This window comes from Tachysurus vachellii, chromosome 5, assembly GCF_030014155.1.
Source record: "Tachysurus vachellii isolate PV-2020 chromosome 5, HZAU_Pvac_v1, whole genome shotgun sequence".
Classification (NCBI taxonomy): domain Eukaryota; kingdom Metazoa; phylum Chordata; class Actinopteri; order Siluriformes; family Bagridae; genus Tachysurus; species Tachysurus vachellii.
The window spans coordinates 30,439,884-30,459,871 of record NC_083464.1 but is presented as its reverse complement, the minus strand read 5'-3'; the positions used below and the strand labels follow the sequence as shown (position 1 = coordinate 30,459,871).

At 39.3% G+C, this 19,988-nt stretch overlaps 1 protein-coding gene across 1 annotated transcript in view; it reads right to left on the bottom strand.

Annotated features, from left to right (window-relative positions):
- The window catches only part of asic1c (acid-sensing (proton-gated) ion channel 1c), a 63,644-nt gene that overhangs the window by 24,073 nt on the left and 19,583 nt on the right, over positions 1 to 19,988 (bottom strand). The window lies entirely within an intron of this gene.

The window sequence follows — 19,988 nt, the reverse complement described above, 5'->3', positions numbered from 1 at the left end:
TATTATGATTCCTTAATGCAATTTAGATGAAGGACGGTTTCGAGCAGCGTGCCCAAACTGCATTAACTCAAGAATAAAACATTAGATTTAATTAATTATTTAATTTATACAGTAAGAGAGCTTTCTTTCTTTCTTTCTTTATTTATTTATTTATTTAATAGCAATTAAAGAACACATTTATTCTGCGTACACTTTCATTTAGCACTTCTATTATTTATTTATTTTTAAAAAAAAAAAGACTAAAAACGAGTGTTATCATTGATACGGCGAGATTTTCTGTAAAAAAAATAAAAATAAATTGACCTTTGGTATGATTTACATTTCTATCACAATATAGAGTTTTGGTAGTTCTTAGTACTGCTGTTGAGATAAATGAGCCATTAGCAAGCCTTTACGGTCGATGGTCCGAGGTCATTTACTGAAAGCTTCTTTTTGGGATTAATGAAATACTGTATGAACAACCATGAGGTAACTCAACACGATGCTCCCACCACCGTGCTTCACCACAGAGATAGTTCAACGCATATTGGATTATTTTGCATAGATCTACAGTATGACACAAATTTTCCTGATTAAGTGCAAGGTGGAATACTTATGCAAGGCACTGCATATCGTGTCTGGTTGTGGTTATGGTTAGCAATTTAATTAAAGTATTATAGCAGGTTGGCTTTGAAAGGCATTATGTGTTTCCGCAAAGTCATAATCATAAGATCAAGCAAATCGTTCATGACTTTTTTCATCTGTCGTGGTAATAGTGACATCTGGTGGTTGAGTTGATATATAAATGCACAGCATTTTCTTTCTCTCTCTCTCTCTCTCTCTTTTTTTTTTTTTTGCTAACACAAGGAAAAATCAGTACTGACTGGCTCTGTGCATCCACATTCAGTGTCCAGATGTCTGCTGTGTTTTATTGTTTTTTTTTTTTTTTTTTTTTATAAAACTTTAGGTTAATGAGAGATCTTTAAGACAGATGTTTAATTTAAACTGCGCCTCCAGCTGAAACGACTGCTAGTTTTAGGAAGCTTGTGCCAATCCCCCATGACGCTGCCTCTGCGGAGAGAACATTCCATCTGTATCAGTGAATAACAGCTGCTGCTTCTCCCCTGCCGCAAAAGCCCTTGTTGTGCTCTCCCCGTGTGAGAGCGCAAGAGCCGAGTGAAACCTATCAGAGGAAAACAGAACGTTGCTGTCGCTCGGTGAGGTGGCACATCGCCTGCAGACGCACGCTGCCGGAGACAGGTTTTAGACTCGACACTTCAAACCCCTCCCCTTGCTGTCAGGGCCACTGCTTCATACAATGTGGATCTTATGATTGCGTGAGAAAGCGAAGGAAAGAGACATTTCAATTAGAGTTGTTAAGAGAGCAGTTAATTAGTGCAGCACACAGCTTTAGAAGCAGGTGCCAAAATTAAGCCTCAGATGAAACGGTTAGGTCTCGCAGGAAATTTGAAGACGCTCAGCGAATAAGACGACTCGAAACAAGACATCACGGCAAACTTGATACATGACCAAATGTGAGAAGAGGTTATTGATCAAATCACGCCTTCGTCCCATGAATCAAACGGCTCACAGCTGAGCCCAGATGTTTACCGTCTCCTTCCCTAATGGCAATATGAAAGCTTTACGCGTTATCAAAGAACAGACTTGAGAGCTCGAGGTTAAAACAGTTCATATAATGATTAAGGATTTTATTTATTTATTTGTTGCTAGGACAGCTTAGTTTACCCAGATGTTTTGGTGCAACGTTTGAGAAGCCCCCCCCCACCCCATTCCATCCTACCAGGGCCAGATATAGATCAGGACAAGAATGGTGCTGACAAAAGTAATGCTAGACACAAGGTCACTTTGATCCAGACAGTCAGCCATTTCTTATTCAAGAAAATTTGGAATAAATAGTGCGACGTTTATTCTGTATGTACTGTAATAAACGCATTCAGTGGATCATCATAAAAGCTGGAGCCCGTTCTATACTTAGGTTGTCTGCCTCAAGATTTGATGCGATACTTTTTTCTTCACCGTTGTTGTAAAGTGCGGTTAGTCGGGTTCCCGTAGCGTACCTTTACAGCTTGAACCGGTTTCGCTATTCTCCTCTGACCTCTACTGATCCTTAAGGCGTATCTTATCTATACTTTACACAGAATGGTAGCAAAGTCTATTGTGTGAATAAAATCCCAGCAGTTCTGAAAAACTCAGATAACAGCCTGTCTGGGATCAACAACCAAGCTGCAGCTGAAGTGACGTCTTTTGACATCAGTGTTTTTTGCATTGTGCTGCCGCTACATAATTGGCTGATTACAGTATAATTGCACTAACGAGCAGGGGTACGAGGGATTCTTATGATGGAACGTAAGAAATACACCAGACGTGAAATCTTTGTGGGGGCACGGTGGCTTAGTGGTGAGCACGTTCTAATCAAACTTCCAGGGTTGGGGGTTCGATTCCCACCTCCGCCTTGTGTGTGTGGAGTTTGCATGTTCTCCCCGTGCCTCGGGGGTTTCCTTCGGGTACTCCGGTTTCCTCCCCCGGTCCAAAGACATGCATGGTAGGTTGATTGGCATCTCTGGAAAATTGTGTGAGTGCGTGAGTGAATGAGAGTGTGTGTGTGTGTGCCCTGCGATGGGTTGGCACTCCGTCCAGGGTGTATCCTGCCTTGATGCCCGTTGACGCCTGAGATGCACAGGCTCCCCATGACCCGAGGTAGTTCGGATAAGCGGTAGAGACTGAGTGAGTGAAATCTTTGTCATCAACCACATGAGTTGCTTATTTTTGTCTGTTCTGTCTTTGTACCAAACAAATTTTACGAACAGAATTAAGGTTAAAACGATAAAACTCTAAGAACTGATTATTATTTGGCATTAATAAGGACTTCTTTTACTAGTAGGTTCTATATGTTACTATGTGACTGGTCAAGTCTGAACAAGTCTGAACTTGACCACAAAAAAAAACAAAACTCCACGCACACACACACACACACACACCCAACAGGTTTAAATCCAACTTAGAAGTGTTACCTTAAGCTTAAAATAATCTACTTGTTTTAGAGTTCTGCTTATTTTCAGGACAAAGAGATGTATCATGATTTCTGACTTTATACTGCAAAACTCTCCTCATTCAATTCCTCCATATTTAGCATCATCCTTTGAATCTGTTATGACTGATGAGCTTTGGATAGGGAATTAATTTTGTTGTCAATTTAACAAAGCTTATTATAACCAGCCAAGAGGAGACAGATTAACGATGGATGGATGGGAACAATCTGATTGATGTTTTGGCACAAAATCAAATTAACAGCCTAACACAGGGTGTAATCATGAACTCTAGTGTGGCTTTTAGATGAGTGTGAAACACATTACCCTCATTTTAATTAAAATGGTGCAGGCTATTAAGAGCAATTATAGTTTTGTTTGGGGTGGGGGCTGAGGGGTATGTTAGACACCTCGTTCCAAGTCCAATATCTCATGGTGTGAAGCACGTCTGTCAGATAAAATCAAACACTGTACATGGTTAATCCCCAAGTCTCAAATCAATAAATCTCAGGCAGATAAAGGTGCAGGTTCGGTCTCTGAAGTAATCCTTTAACTTAATCTCAGCCCAATCTCAATACACTATGGCTGAGATTCAATTTTAGGGTTGAGGCAGAGATCAGTCGGTGAAATCAAGTGGCCAGATTAATCAAATAGCGGCAAATAAAAACTTCATTACAATGTGTTGAGTACTTCTTTGTCACGGTTGTCACTTGGAAAAAAAAGTTAATTAACTACGGAAAAGATCGTTTAAAGCTGCGTTTAAGGATCTGTGCATCTGAAGAAATACTTATTAGAGAAACTGAACTAGATAAAATAGACATAATGGAACACAGCACAAGGGAAATTATATCATTATATATAGATTGATGAGAATAGAGTAGAATGTTATTTTGTCATTTTCATCATGGGAAGATATTTAGGCATCTTGACATGATTATAATAGCATGGGTTAAAGTAGTAAATGACCTAAAGTGAAAGTTTGCCTCAGTGAAGCTTTACATACCAGTGGTCAGAAGGTGCGACGCAATACTCTTAGTCTGTCTAAGTCACTAAAAACTTTCCTGGAGTTAAGGGAAAGAATTTTGTTACTATTTTACTGGCTCTGTTTTTTGCTGAATAGACACAATTAGTTTGTAAATCTCTACGTATACAATACTGTTTTCTCGGGCTACTGCTCCTCCCTCACTATAACAGTGGGGAAAAAAGCATACAACATATTATATCTAGAGCAACAACCACTAATCATAATATAGACATTAAAGTTAATGGTTATGATAAAAGAAAGGACCAAGGAAAACACAAAGGCTTGAACTGGAATCATAGACATAAGATATTTTGTCTCCTTGTTTGTTTTACTTGATCTCAGTCCAGATACTGATACTTTAGATCACAACATTAGAAAAGTCCAGGGTTAAGGAAACAGCTAAGTCCTTGCTCAGGTCTTGTCTGACTGACCACGATCAGTTTGGAAATGTTTGTGATGACTTCACAATGTTCCACAAGGTTCTGTTAGTGCTCTTATCACAAGGTACACCCTTTTAAACAACTGTAGGATAAGACTGTCCCTAATAGTCTGGTCTCAATTCAGCTGTACGTGATGCGGTTGCCTGATTCTGAGACCGTCAGTTCTACTGCTCTGATGTTTGTCATTCTCTGGACCTGCCTGGGGTGGCTTAGTGGTTAGCACGTTCGCCTCACACCTCCAGGGTTGGGGGTTCGATTCCCGCCTCCGCCTTGTGTGTGTGGAGTTTGCATGTTCTCCTCGTGCCTCGGGGGTTTCCTCTGGGTACTCCGGTTTCCTCCCCCGGTCCAAAGACATGCATGGTAGGTTGATTGGCATCTCTGGAAAATTGTCCGTAGTGTGTGAGTGAATGAGAGTGTGTGTGTGCCCAGCGATGGGTTGGCACTCTGTCCAGGGTGTATCCTGCCTTGATGCCCGATGACGCCTGAGATAGGCACAGGCTCCCTGTGACCCGAGGTAGTTCGGATAAGCGGTAGAAGATGAGTGAGAGTGAGTGAGTGGACCTGCCTGGACATAACCTTCTGCACTTGTGGTTCTGCTACTGTGGATGGTTCCACATGGGTACCCTTATTATGATGCTTTTGGCTTACCATTGCTAGAGTGGATAATCTTTATTTTAATTTAAAAGTTGAAGACAAACTGCCGTCATCATAAGGACGACTCTTCTATGCTTATTTCACACCCACATGCTCTCAGAATGTACAATTCTACAATTGTTTGTTTAGAGTCTGGTTCCTCTCTCAAGGTCTCCTCTTGCCACTGCTCACCTCAAGCTTGCTCATTAGGGCTGTAAATCTACATCCAGATTTCTCTAAGACTCTTTCATGACAAAATCTATTGCTAAAAGTAACAGTAACCGAAGCACAGGACTACACCACGGACCCTGGAGTGATGAGTCATGGTGTCTACATGCATATATATATATATATAATTTTATAAATATTTGTATTTATAACACTGTATATGCAGGAAAAATGACAATGACAATATGACAATGATGGAAAAATCAACTACATCATCAGCTGAATAATGTGACTAATCAGTGTAGGCTGCGACAAATAAGAAGAATTCGAACAATACCCATGACCATTAAATGAATCATTACTTAAATGGCTCATCATGCGTCGGCTCCACCGATTGTGGAAGTCTAGACAAAAGGAAGCAGCTTGTATTCTCTCTTTTGAGCTGCTAAAAATTTTCATGAACTTTTACATTTTGTTCAGCTCAAACTGGGCTTGTTTCACATTTTCTTTTCCTGATGTCTTCCAAACTTTTTGTAGGACTAACACATTGTAGAGGACGTGATGGTCCAGTGGTCAAGGCGCTGGTGCAAGGCGCTGGGTTCCTAATCGGAAGGTCGGGGTTCAAGCCCACAAGCTGCTGAGACATCTACATTGGGTCCTTGAGCAAGGCCCTTAACCTCACCTGCTCCAGGGGTGCCGCACGATGGCTGACCTTGCACTCTGACCCCAGGCTCATAATAACCGAAGATATGCAAAAACCCTGGGCTCAACTGGTTAAGGCTCTGGGTTGTTGATCGAAGGATCGGGGTTCAAGGCCCAGCACAGCCATGCTGCCACTGCTGGGCCCTTGAGCAAGGCCCTCAACCCTCCCTGCTCCAGGGGCGCTGTATCATAGCTGTCCTTGCACTCTGACCCCAACCTCCTCAGTTGGGGTAGAGAAAGAAAAGAATTCCACATTCCACATAATGTATATGTGGCGATAATAAAGGCTTCTATTCCCCCGTTCTATTCTATTCTATTTACAAATCAGGAAAAGCTCAAATGTGCTGCCCAGTCCCATGTTTTGGTTACCAGGAAATCTAATTAACGTCACATAACATAATATAATAACACAAAGTGATATCAATGGTGATGCCTTAAAATAATACTTGAAATAAGACGCTGTATGGAAACATTAAATGTAAGTCAAAGCAAAGACAACGCCATCTTGATTCAAGACTTCATGCTTGTTTTGGCATGTACCATCCTGGGCAAGTGTTATTGCTTAGTTTAGAACGTGTTCCATCGTGTGGCGTCACTTTAGTATTACGGACTATTATTTACTGTAACGGGGAAAGACAATATCCACTTACTGACTGTTACTCACTATTGAACGCTTCCTATAAATGTGTACATGTTTTCATGCCAAGAATGCAATTACCCTGGGGTGAAGGCTAGAGTGCACAAAAGACAAATGCATTTCCTTCTAATTAAAAGCAGCACAACATTAACGTAAAGAGATACTTTGATGGCTAACAAGAACATCTGGAACTGAAACAAAACACTAAAATCACCTGCAGACGTCTTTATTTAACGGTCCACTTCCTGAGAGCAAGTCCACCCCCACCCCCACCCCCTTCCCCACCAGTCATAGAAATGTTTTTGCACATGGTACAAAAGGACACATACATTTTTAATTTCTACCCTTTTTTTTTAAGCAGAATCAGAGGCTCCGATTCCTGATACTCAGCTGTAACCCAATACCTGGTCACTGCAATGCAAGGGCATGACAGATTTTACTACCCACATAAAACAAGATGCACTTTCTATAAATGAAGGATGTTTAGTGAGTAGGATGTAATATACAATATTACAGGCTGTGGTTTATAAAATGCAAGTTGGGGAAAAAATGTTAAAGGTAAATGCCTGCTAGGAATTTATTAACAGACAAATAGACTATTTTATCTGGAATGACAGCGATGACCTCAGACCAGTCAGACTGCCAGAACTCGACAACAATAAGCTCATGTGTCGATCATTGTACGGAACAGAACAAGACATGAATGCATATTTTTTAAAAAAAAAACTGAAAATGACACGCTAGTAGTGGTTGCATTTGGGCCAAATTTAGCCCAAGCGTCTAAAGGTAAACCATAACCATATAACGAATTATTCAGGTAATTTTCTCCCTTGATTTACTAGCAACAGTAAGAAAATACAGAAGCAGACGTTTGGTGAAATTTCAATTTTATAAAGAGCAAACTGTCTGACAGCGGTACAATTTACTACTTTAACCAGCACTACCATAGTAATGCGATGAGGCCTAAACTCAGTCTGAAATATTTCACGTGTATAGTTATATACAAGTTATTTTTAAAATAGCTTTTTCTAACCTTCCTAGCTGTCTATGTATAATAAAGCATTATTATAGCTTACTAGAAGGAGCCACATAAGTATTTTAACAGATCCTCGGGATCTTCACAAACACCTACTGTAAAATAAAACTAATTTTAGGTGTAGTGAAAAAAACAGTACGCACGCAGCGGCAGTACTAAAAGAAAGCATAAGCGTTTCTGCGAAAAAAGTCCGTCAAGAACTTGAGTAATAGCTGAGTTTATGGAAACTATCAGAACCAGAATCAGAACCAGAAATCACCAACATGCTGATAGCGTTTCTCTAGATTTAGTGAAGAAAACACTAAACAAAAACAAACAAAAATAATATTTCCACCAAAAATTTAAAAATTTTGAAAGGGGGGGGGGGGGGGTTTACAGTTGGTGCAATTAGTGGTTAGCACGTTCGCCTCACACCTCCAGGGTTGGGGGTTCGATTCCCGCCTCCGCCTTGTGTGTGTGGAGTTTGCATGTTCTCCCCGTGCCTCGGGGGTTTCCTCCGGGTACTCCGGTTTCCTCCCCCGGTCCAAAGACATGCATGGTAGGTTGATTGGCATCTCTGGAAAATTGTCTGTAGTGTGTGAGTGCGTGAGTGAATGAGAGTGTGTATGTGCCCTGTGATGGGTTGGCACTCCCTCCAGGGTGTATCCTGCCTTGATGCCCAATGACGCCTGAGATAGGCACAGGCGCCCCGTGACCCGAGGTAGTTCGGATAAGCGGTAGAAAATGAGTGAGAGAGTGAGTGAGAGAGGATATTTGGACTTCAACAGATCCAGCCATAGTGTTACACCCGGAGCCGATCGGCCCTATACGCACACTACGCAAGTTGCGTAGGGCCCCGCAAATTATGCAAGGCCCCGCCTCCCCCTGCCTCATTTTACAGCGCGTTTTAATGTTTACTGTGTAGATGACAATATGAAGCGGAGCTATCCATCTGTCCATGAAAAGAGAAAAAAGAAACAAAATGAGAGTGAAATGTGAGAACAGCAATCAGGTAAACTTGTGTTCTCTTCAAGTTTGATGTCAGCAAGAGCAAATAACAGTAAAGTTAAGTTGATGTGATTCTGTCTCTAGTCTCTATCTGACTAGCTAAATTAGCTGTGCAGTGCTGCCAGGGCAAGTGTGAATGTGTGGCAAATGGTTTACGTGGCTCACGGGTCAGGTAGGAGGACCCCTTAGCAGAATTTTGCTTAGAGCCCCAGGGAGGTCAGGATCGGCTTTGGTTACACCTCTATCAAATACATACACACCAAAAATAAAGGAAAGATATCTTGATTATTCCAAAATGTACATTTACAGCATTTAGCAGACTTATCCAAAGTGACTTACATTTTTATTTCAGTTTATACACCTGAGCAATTGAGGGTTAAGGGCCTTGGTCAGGGGCCCTGCAGACAACTTGGTGGACCTGGGATTCAAACCAATGACTTTCCGATCAGTAGTCAAACTATATAGATTCCAATAATAAATACGAATGCTTCCAAGTTCGTTATAGGATTCCCACTTTTTCCACGACCACAGGAAGCTGTGAATTTTCTATATCTACTGTATTGTCCATGCTTAAGAATAAAAGGTTAATATTAACGACACCATCAAGATCTGACTGCTTGCCTGAGATCAGTGACAAGAGCAAGAGATAGACATTCACACCAAGAGTGACAAAATCCCCACTTTCATTACTCAAATCACTGGCGCATTTTATTGAATCGCAAACTTTCTACCACACACAGTGCTGGAGGTGAGAACTTTCCAGTCAGAGATTACGTTCAATCACTTTTAGATGCAATATGAGACATTTACGATTGGAATTTATTGTTACTGTGGTAAAAAAAAAAAAAAAAGATATTGGGGTCATTGCTTAGCTTTATATATCTTTGACTCTTAGAAGGTTGAGTGTGAGTCTTAAAACAGTGAGACCGTTAAAACATCTTAAATATAGCGCAACTTCATAGATGATTATTAACCCTATTTTATACCACTGCTTTTAATATCAAACCTAACATTTGGGCTTTGGAAAAAAAACAAGTAAATAACAAAAATGAGAGATTCAAGAGCAAAAACAATTTTAAGGCTTAATAATATTATATTTAAATGATTTTTTATGGAATCCCTGATATTTTGATTGTGATACCTTGTTATTGTTAATTTAATTCCTCTTCTTTTTATTTTTTAAAATTATTATTATCATTATTATTATTATTATTATTATTATTATTATTATTATTATTTCAAGGTAGCATATCATTTAGTTGAGCGATTCCAGTTAGTGAGATGAGTCAATGAAGTCAAAATAATGAGATGTTAATTTAAAATAAAGAGATATTCATTCATGTAATTGATTAATGTATTTAATTCCAGTTGTGGTTAATATTAATAGAACTGATATTGGATTTAAGGTCAATTCAATGACAGATGTCCGTGTCCATTATCTTAGCAATACAACAGATAATATACAGTATACTGTACATATCCAAGTTCTTACCTAAGGAACTTATCATGTTTTGAAACCAACCAGTGGTGTATGGCAAATGATTAGGAAAGAAAAGCACCGGAAAAGTAAATAATACATTTTTCCTTCAGTTGAGAAGGCGTCCGAAGCCTTTACTTACTGTAGTGAAATTCTCTGGTCCACAGTCCTTGCCACGGTACTTGCAGTCCAGGAGCATCTCTTCGATGTTGTGGCTTGTCCTCTGCACAAACTCCAACATGTTAAACGTCTTGCTGGGAAAGAACTTGCCTTCATCCACCGGTTGTCCCAGGGCGGCCATGAAGTCATCGAAGTCACTCTGTTCCACACCGAGAAGCCCCGCCATCCAGAAAAGGTCATTCCGCTGCATTTTGGAGCGGCGGAAACTGTTGTAGTTGCAAAGGGTGATGGCTGGAAAGTACATGACAGGGCTGTCCATCTCGTCCAGGATGGTGACATGAGGATACCGGTAATACTCCATCACTGCTCCAGCTACCTGGTAGAGGAAGATGGAGAGCGAGCTGATAAAGGCAGATGCCCAGAGCAAGCGCCGGATGGTGACCCCACCAGGCAGGAATATGTGGCTGAGTCCATGAAGGGTGCAGTTGGCCCCGAAAACAGTGATGTCTGATGGCCGAGGCTGTTCGTCCTCTTCAGGGGTGCCCATGGTTTCAACCGGAGAAACAGGACGGCTCCTACGATCCTACCAAAATGTTCTTGCTGCTGCAACTTGTCGCACGAAATGAACAAGGCTTGTCGGAAACACTAGATGCCCACCCTTGTGCATTTTACAAGGGCATGAGCAAAGCCGGGGTCGAGTTTCTTCAGGGACAACACACGGTCCCCTAGTGGATCGAATAGAGGATAAGCGCACAAGCCAATTGGAAATCATATACAAAATCAATACAAGCTCTAAATAAATCTAATGGCGTTTCTGAAGCATTCTGCACATCAATTATAATTCATTTCCACATGTTTCCTGTTTATACGGATCGTTTAATGGATTTAAATGATGTGAACTGAAGAAGATGTTTGCTCTCATGCAGAAATGACAAAGACTTTATAGACTACCACGCAAATGCTTGATACTGTACACCATTATGGACTGTACAAACAAACTCACTGGAAATCATCATCATCATCATCATCATCATCATCTCAAGTAGTTTCAGGCATGATTTTTACCATTGTGTCGTAGACAAATGCTATTGTGCATACAGGGATCGGTCTATAACATCCTCAACAAAAGCAGCATAAAAGTCATTCTACAATGCTTTGTATGTTGGGATTAACAAATCATAGACCTGTGTGAAGATCATATGATGGAGTGATTCAGCATTAAAAAAAAAACATGTACTTGCACAGATATTAAGTCCTGAAAAACTCCTTGTCCCTAATGAGGTAAATTTGGAATTATGCTGGATGAAGAAGAGAGGTTGTGCATCACATGTAGAAATACAGCTTGTCCAATATTACCAGTGATGACTAATCTTTTTTTTTAACCATCTTTCTATGCAAGAAAAAGGACACGGCCATTTCATTTTTTTTTTTTTCTTTCCATGGCCAATTTTCTTTAATGTCACAAAAAACACGACGGGAATGGTTCTGCTCCCACAACCTTAGAAAGAGGCTGCGAATGGACCGTGTCACTTTTCAGCCTGTTCTGGACATAGATTTAGATCCCTAATGAGCAGAGGCGAGGAAAAAAATCTTCCTGAACCAACACGAGCAAGAAACCAGACTCAAAAAAGAGCTCATCATCTTCTGGGTGACATCCTGGATAGTGAGAATTTTTTATATACCGTGTTCCGTATGAGTAGATTGTCAATAAGAGTCCTGGGATGCATAAAGGACAGTCTTTACGATTCTAGCAGCAGTTACGCTTTGGTTCCAATGAGGTGAAAACTAGCTATAGCTCAGGAGGAAAATGATTTTATTATCTTTTTTAAGTTGTCGTGACGCCGACTCGAATATATTTTCCCTCTTTACATTGCATACGGATTTGTAGGTGTAGTATCAGATAGAACATAATATCAGAGACACACAGTGACACATGATTCTCTGGAAAAGGAAACATTTTCTAGGATCTAGTTTCCGAGTCTGGAAATATGAACACGTAAAAGAGTCAAAATGCATCCATTATGGAAGGACAAGAGTTCGATCAAGGACAGAGCATTTAATGTAATGCGTTAAGTAAAAAGCTTCAAGTCAGACAAATTCCCATCCTGCTATACTGAACACACCCAAGTGGATTTGCTGAATTTCATTTAAGGCACAATATCTTACACACAGATATTCCTGTTTACTGAAGTGGTCATAAATGATAAGAAATATACACGTTTATTGTATTAAATTGTATATATATTGTATTAAAAAAAAACGAATCATGTTTAAAAATCATCATTTGTCAAAAATCGCAGGTGATATATTTGAAATAAGAGATCAGGAAAAATATCACACACATAATTATTCAAGTGTGAAAAATCACATAGAAATATGGAAAATAAATCATAAAAAAGTATTAGAGAAAATTCCCAGAAAAATGTGTCATGTCTAAAAAAAAAATCAAACGAAAACGAATCACGCAAAGAATCACATTTAAAAAGAAAGGAATCATGAAAGATTCATGAAAATTGGAGCAAATCTGTGAAAAAATAATAATAATAATAAAAAAATCATGTGAGAATTTAATGAACACAAACCCAAACGGACACGTGAAAGAAAAATAAATGATGTTGAATTAAATTGTGTGATAAATGACGTTACACGTTATCTACCGTGAAGATTATATTTTATGAAACGTAGCGTAAGGATTCGGATGTCAGACGTGAGTCACGTCAAACCGGTGCTGGAGCATCGGACGCTCTGTTCATCTAAAAGGCATTCTCGGTGTATGATATGAGCCGATCACTGAAGCACAGCAAACTCGCTCGTACCTCAGGCACTAAAGCGTTTTTATCTAACATCAGCATTTTCGGACTTAAATATGCTTTTCTCTCTCTCTCTCTGTAATGCAAGAGAAACCCGCTGCATTCACACGTGTTCGGATTGCTGATCTCTACAGGGGCTTAGCTTCAGCATCACACCATCCTAATCACTGCTATGTAGGAAATGTCAACGTCAGGCCCTGATAGTATCTACAGCCAGGTTGGCTCGAGTGCTAACGAGTCAGGAATTATGGCGCAATATGCATGCCGGTTCGAAATAAAAGCATAATATCGTTAGAGGACGATCTCTAATCAGTTTAATTGAGTTACTAGGCTAACACTTTGGCATCAGCCATCAATATCAGTCAACAACCGCAGCAAATTAATGCAGTGTATTATAGCCTGCTTGTTAATTTAATGGCTTTTCTAGTACATCAGCACATGCCGGGTGAAATCGGTGCCAGCGAATCAATAGTGCCGTCTGCTGGCCAACGCAGCGCACGATCAATTCCTGGATCTACCAACCATTAGTGAAAAAAAAAACAATTATATATGACACGGATATCACATGTGATCATGTCAGTAACTGGTGCATTTGATATCAGAGTCCAGTTCGAAAACGTTTATTCCTGTGAGAAAGTCACAATTGTACACAAATGATGTTAAATGTACACAAATCACTGGAAAAAAATTTGGTTACAAATTTTTTTTTTTTGAAATATCAGGAATGTATAAATGTATAAATCATGAAAATAAAAATAGTGTGTGAATGTCATGTCAAAAACTTGCGGCAATCAATAAATCCTATAGTATGAACGAATCAATTAATGATCACTTGTAAAAGTAGTTCAGTTGTTTGACAAATGAATCATGTTCAGAATTTATGTAAAAAATAAACGAATCGTAAACATGACATTTAAAAATAAATGAATAGTGAAAATGAACAAAATGTAAAAAAGATCACTTGTAAAAATAAAGGAATTTTTCAGAATTTCTACTAGATCACTAGAAAAACTAGATGAATCGTTTGAAAATGAATCATGTAGAATTTTGTGTAAAAAAAACCCCAAAAATGAATCGTGACGATCACTTGTATAAAAAAACAAACAAACAAACAAAAAAACAATGAACTGTGCAGAATTTCAGGTAAAAAAAAATCAATGAATCATGATCGCATTTAAAAATTTTCAAAAATCAAATTACAGAGAGAGAGAGAGAGATCGTGAAAAATGAATCATGTTAAAAAAATATTTTAAAATGTAATAATATTGAATGGAAAAATCGAAGGTGGAAATAAATGAATTGAGAAAATGAATGAATCATGAAAAAAAAAAATACATAATACATAAAAATAAAACCCTGCGGAAATAAATACAGGAAGCTGGAGATGTGAAGTGTCTGAAAACTCTCACAGTGAAGGAGGAAGGAGTTCATGGTGTAAGCATAATGTAGAAATAAGCAGTTCGGTACAACACTTTGTGTGTCGTGGACAGTCCTGCGGTACCTCATGATTACTAAACATCAGGATCCGAGTCACAGATCAGCTCGAGTGAAGGAGCAGAATACAAACTGTGATCACCGGAGCTTCTTCAAAAGGTCGGTCACAAACACACGGCTACGCTACAGCGAAACTAATTAAACAGTGCTTGAAAAGAAGCGAGGTGATGTTTCTTCCCAGAAGAGATTTACAGATTTGAGAAGGGACTAATTTAAAAATAAAAGAGCTCAATTCAAGAACTGGGCTTTGTGCGCTACTGCCGTTAGCGTGAAAAGCGTTTTTGGGGCAGAGGTACAAACGACGATTATAGACCAAGATTGTTCTTGAGATAGAAAATATTGCGGTTAAAAAAACACCAAAATTGCTAACAAAACAAGCCGAGCAGGCAGGAAGAAAAAGCAGAATTTTACCACAATAACGCTACGTCGGAGAACACGGAGACTAGCCTAGTTAGATTAGCATCGTTTCAATTTTGCTTACGAACCCAAGTGTTCAAAGCCCCGCCCAAGTCAGATTTTTATTCGGAAAGCAAAACGAATCACTCGGCCTTTCGGGCCTGTGAATTTTGTTCTCACATTTTGTCTGCAGTTTTACTCATTCACTCTCTACCGCTTATCCGAACTACCTTGGGTCACGGGGAGCCTGTGCCTATCTCAGGCGTCATCGGGCATCAAGGCAGGATACACCCTGGACGGAGTGCCAACCCATCGCAGGGCACACACACACACACACACACACTCTCATTCACTCACTACGGACAATTTTCCAGAGATGCCAATCAACCTACCATGCATATCTTTGGACCGGGGGAGGAAACCGGAGTACCAGGAGGAAACCCCCGAGGCACGGGGAGAATATGCAAACTCCACACACACAAGGCGGAGGCGGGAATCGAACCCCCAACCCTGGAGGTGTGGGGCAAACGTGCTAACCACTAAGCCACCGTGCCCCCTCTGCAGTTTTAGCTATAAAAAATATATACATATACCCAAATGTACCTGTGGATGACTTCACGCCTTGTCAGGTCTATTCAGTATATCGAAAGTAGTTGACGAGGTTTTGATTTCTTTTACAAGTGATACAGGAAACATTTTAAAACATTTTGCTTTTTCAGATGAAATGTCACCACTTTTACCTTAGGATTTGAACTAGGTGAACTCTGACCTGAGAATTCACAGCCCTATTTGTTTTGAGACAATAGGAAAACAAGTGGGCGGGACTTCATTAAAGAACCAACAACAACAAAAAAACAGAAACACAGCTCTCTTGTCCACTGACATATGCTATGCTAGATTTGTGTTCATTTCTGTTGCTTTTCTAGTTAGCAGCGGTAGCTAGCTGTATTATGGATGGTGAAAAAATGAAAAGATGTTGGCGACGCCACAAGAATCCACAAGCCACGGATTTGTGAACCGAAAAGACAATAAGATGTTCCTTGTTTGAACGGTAAAAAAAAAGAAGCTAATTATTAACTAGCATCACAACAGGTTTTCCTGTTTAGCTTTGTTCGTTTCCTGTACTGACTTTAGCAGATCTGGAGAATGGCGTTAATGGTGCAGATGGCTATGAGGTAAGGAAAAAGTGAGCGAAAGCGAGAGAGAGGAAAAAAGAGAAAAAGAGAGAAAGAGAGCTTATTAAACGGAAAGGCAGGTGGGAGTGAACATATTCTACCAACTCTCACTGTCTGCAAGGGGCCAAGCAAACAAGCACACAACCCACACACTCATTCCACATGACCTGTGAGTTTTCCAGGGCATCAAAACAGATCCTTTTTCCTGGAGCACTTCAGGGGATAGAAACGAAGGCAAAGCGCCGATTGCATCACGCAAGCTAGTCGACATAATGCGTAGGAATGGCATTAGGTGCCGGCGGTGTTCGTTTTAAAGCCTCATATCCTATCAAGTCTGCAAAAAAAATGTAAATCTGCATCGAACAGCATTAATTCGTTTCATAGACGTTTATGATTCATTCTAGTCTTTTGACCACAAAAAGCCCAAGCGGCTGTAGCTTTAGAACGCGTTTTCATAGAAGCCTCTGCATTTCAGTATAAACATCCCTCGGGGGTGTTGAGTTTAACAATAATATAGTTACTCTTGAATAGTTCCTCACCTTTATGTTCACACTGCATTAATAAAACAGATTATACATAACTTTTGAAGCAGAAAATGGAAACGCACATCGTTCGCATTTTATACTGTTTGACATGCTGTTTATTTTTGTATTTTTTTTTTTTATATCGAGCGTCATATTTGCCAGACCGAGTATTTATTCATGATCGTTGGCTTTACATAATATTTTTTTTATTAAAAAAACGGCTGAGTGTAAATGAGCCGATCTGTTTATATAGCCGTGCTGACGTTACTCCAAAGTTCTGAAGTCAACCGAGTCTGCTTATGTACAGTACATGAAGCGTGAGTTATATTATAATTTGTAACATTGCGTAAAAACTCACGTCAGGATTTAAACAACAAAAACCATGGGACAGAAACTAGGGTCCGAGGGGAAAAATAGATAGAGACAGTGTCTAGCTTGAGGATCTAGCTTGTTTCGTAATATTTTTAAAACATCTTCATCTTTTACTTCATCGCACCACGTCTCGGAATAAATCTGCCTTGCTAACGTTACGAATCTAATCAAAACGAAGCTAATCAAAACCTAACGCACGCGACATCGCCCTCAAGAGGTTGTTAGTTCGGCTAATCCGAACGATGACACATCCGACACCTGTTTTACTCACAGGTTTGTTTGTTTGTAAAAAATAAATAAATACGGTGAACAAACCATGTGACAGACAATTTTGGCGTTAATCACAGGCTCTGAAACTGGAAGCATGCGTCAGAGAATAAACAAGCTTGTCACTTGTCAGTCTAAAGAACCTCGTGCTAATTATGGCATCGTTTATACCATAGTGTACTGTACACCGTATACTGTACATGAGGAGGTGGAGAGAGTTATATGACCGTTCACCATTTAAAGATTTCAGTCAATTATAATAAACTTTTAGTATTTTCACCCCCAAAATATTACAGTTTCACAGGTCACTGCGTACACGATTTACTTCCGAGTCGAGTTATCTTAAAGTCAGGGTAAAGTCCTGCTCGGCTGCATGAGTCACCTAAATTAAAGTGTCCTTATCTCCTCCTCTCACATGGAACACTGTCAAGCAGCAAATTTCATGAAGATAGGTCTGGAATTAAATTTTGGGGAACGACGAATTACAAGCTGTATCTATGAAGCTTTCCGGCAACGTCAGGTTCCAGGTTTTTGCGTCTCGTCTCGGCCTTAAAAAAGTTAAAAAACAATAAATAAATAAATCTGATTCTATTAAAAAAAAGCCAGTGAGCCAGTGATTTAATATTGATCTAAATATGCCTTGGAACTTCAGACACACTTTCTAACATGCAAGATTTAAGAATTCAATAAGAGTCTTTGTGGTGTAAAGATGAATATGAAAGGATCTGACGTTTTTGAGTCGACATAATTAATCTCATAACTGATTTTTTTTTTTAAATCCATAACAATATCTACTAGGAGACTTTAAATGCAACAATTGGTTATTTTATGAGTTATGAGGGGCAATGGTGGCTCAACTGGTTAAGGCTCTGGGTTGTTGATCGGCGGATTGGGGTTCAAGGCCCAGCACAGCCAAGCTGCCACTGTTGGGCCCTTGAGCAAGGCCCTCAACCCTCCCTGCTCCAGGGGCGCTGTATCTTAGCTGGCCCTGCACTCTGACCCCAACCTCCTCAGTTGGGGTATGTGAAGAAAAGAATTTCACTGTGCTGTAATGTATATGTGGTGATAATAAAGGCTTCTATGCCCCCCTGTTTTTACAGTATCCTGTGGTGCAAACATTCGCCATGTTAGCAGCGGTGAGAATAACTCATCCTATAATGGAGTTCAACTGTTGAATAAGACATAAAACTGCAGAAAAAAAATTATATATAAAATATAATTATATATAAATAATAATAATAATAATAATAATAATAATATATACACACACATTTAAAAAATTAATAAATAAAACAAATATATATATATATATATATATATATATATATATATATATATATATATATATATATATATATATATATATTGGGGGGGGGGGATAAAATATACGGACCGATGTAGACAAAACAAAACAATTGAAAGATAAAATAAAAACAGTGAATGAAAAAATCCAATAGAAGTCAAATGCTGATGAATTGGTGAATAAATGATCACAAAATATCGCTTCCTTTTCTTGTAAAATAACGCCACATCCAGCATTACACCTAGTTCAGGAAAGAAGAGTCTGAAAGGAAATTCCACTAAAATTTACATAACATAAAAACCCCAGACAATTTAAAAAAGAAACAAGGACTAATGTGACGATCCATGATTGAGAAAATTTTCAATTTCATTTATGTCAAATTTTGAATCAAAATAAAACTCGTGTATAAACATTGTGTATATATTTTGAACATATTGCGGCAGTCACAAAGTATTTCTTCCACGACCCATAAAATAGCACTTGATCCAGTCAAATTATTTTCTTTTTAAACCAACATCTAGAGCTGTTTTTGCTTTAGAGCCAAGATTAACCATATATTAAAAAAAAAAAACAACAATAATAAATTAGGTGTAGAAAATACATATTAAAATGTACCAGATTTAAAAAACGAATCATTTTTAAACAAAATAAAGACTAACGTTGAAACTAAATAAATCTAACAGAAGTCAAATGCTGATCTGTTGCCGTATCCTTGACCTCAGGCTTAATGCAGCCCCTAAAGATTCCTCCTTTTTCACCATGATCTGGTCTTCTGTTGTGCACTTAACTGTCGATAAAGTCATAGGAAGGATCGGTGAGCACAGGAAGAGAAGCTGATTGAAACACTGTTGCCTTCAAAGCTTTTTGTACACAGTCCAAGCGTGTGAGATAAATTGACTTCACACACCACTGATTATCAAACCTACACTGTGTGCTGGGCCTCATTCATCAAGACCTCCTCAGGCAAGACCTCTTCACCAGCGCTGGAGGTTTTTGCCCACGGCATCGGATCGGCGTTTCCTCCGTCAGCAAACAACCTCGAATTGCTCTTCTTTAATCAGCGGCGTGGAGGTTGTAGATTTCACCACACTGTCCAAACAGACTATTCTTAATCCGCTGCCACGTTACTGACAAACACAAAAGGAAATTTCCAGTCATTTTAAAGGCTTAAATCCAAGCAAGCGATGAGATCAGGCAGCTCCGAGTTTGTGACAGCAAATAATTACACCAGGGTACAATAATGTGTGGATTATAATAAGGGGGAGTAAAACTGCCTGTGCAGGGAAACACCAGTCAGCTCCATCTATCATGAATGAAGCGAAGTCCTCTGGATGAAAAATGCTCTCAAATGTATTGAAAATAAACGCTAAACGACTCAAAGTTTAACCTGCAGCTCG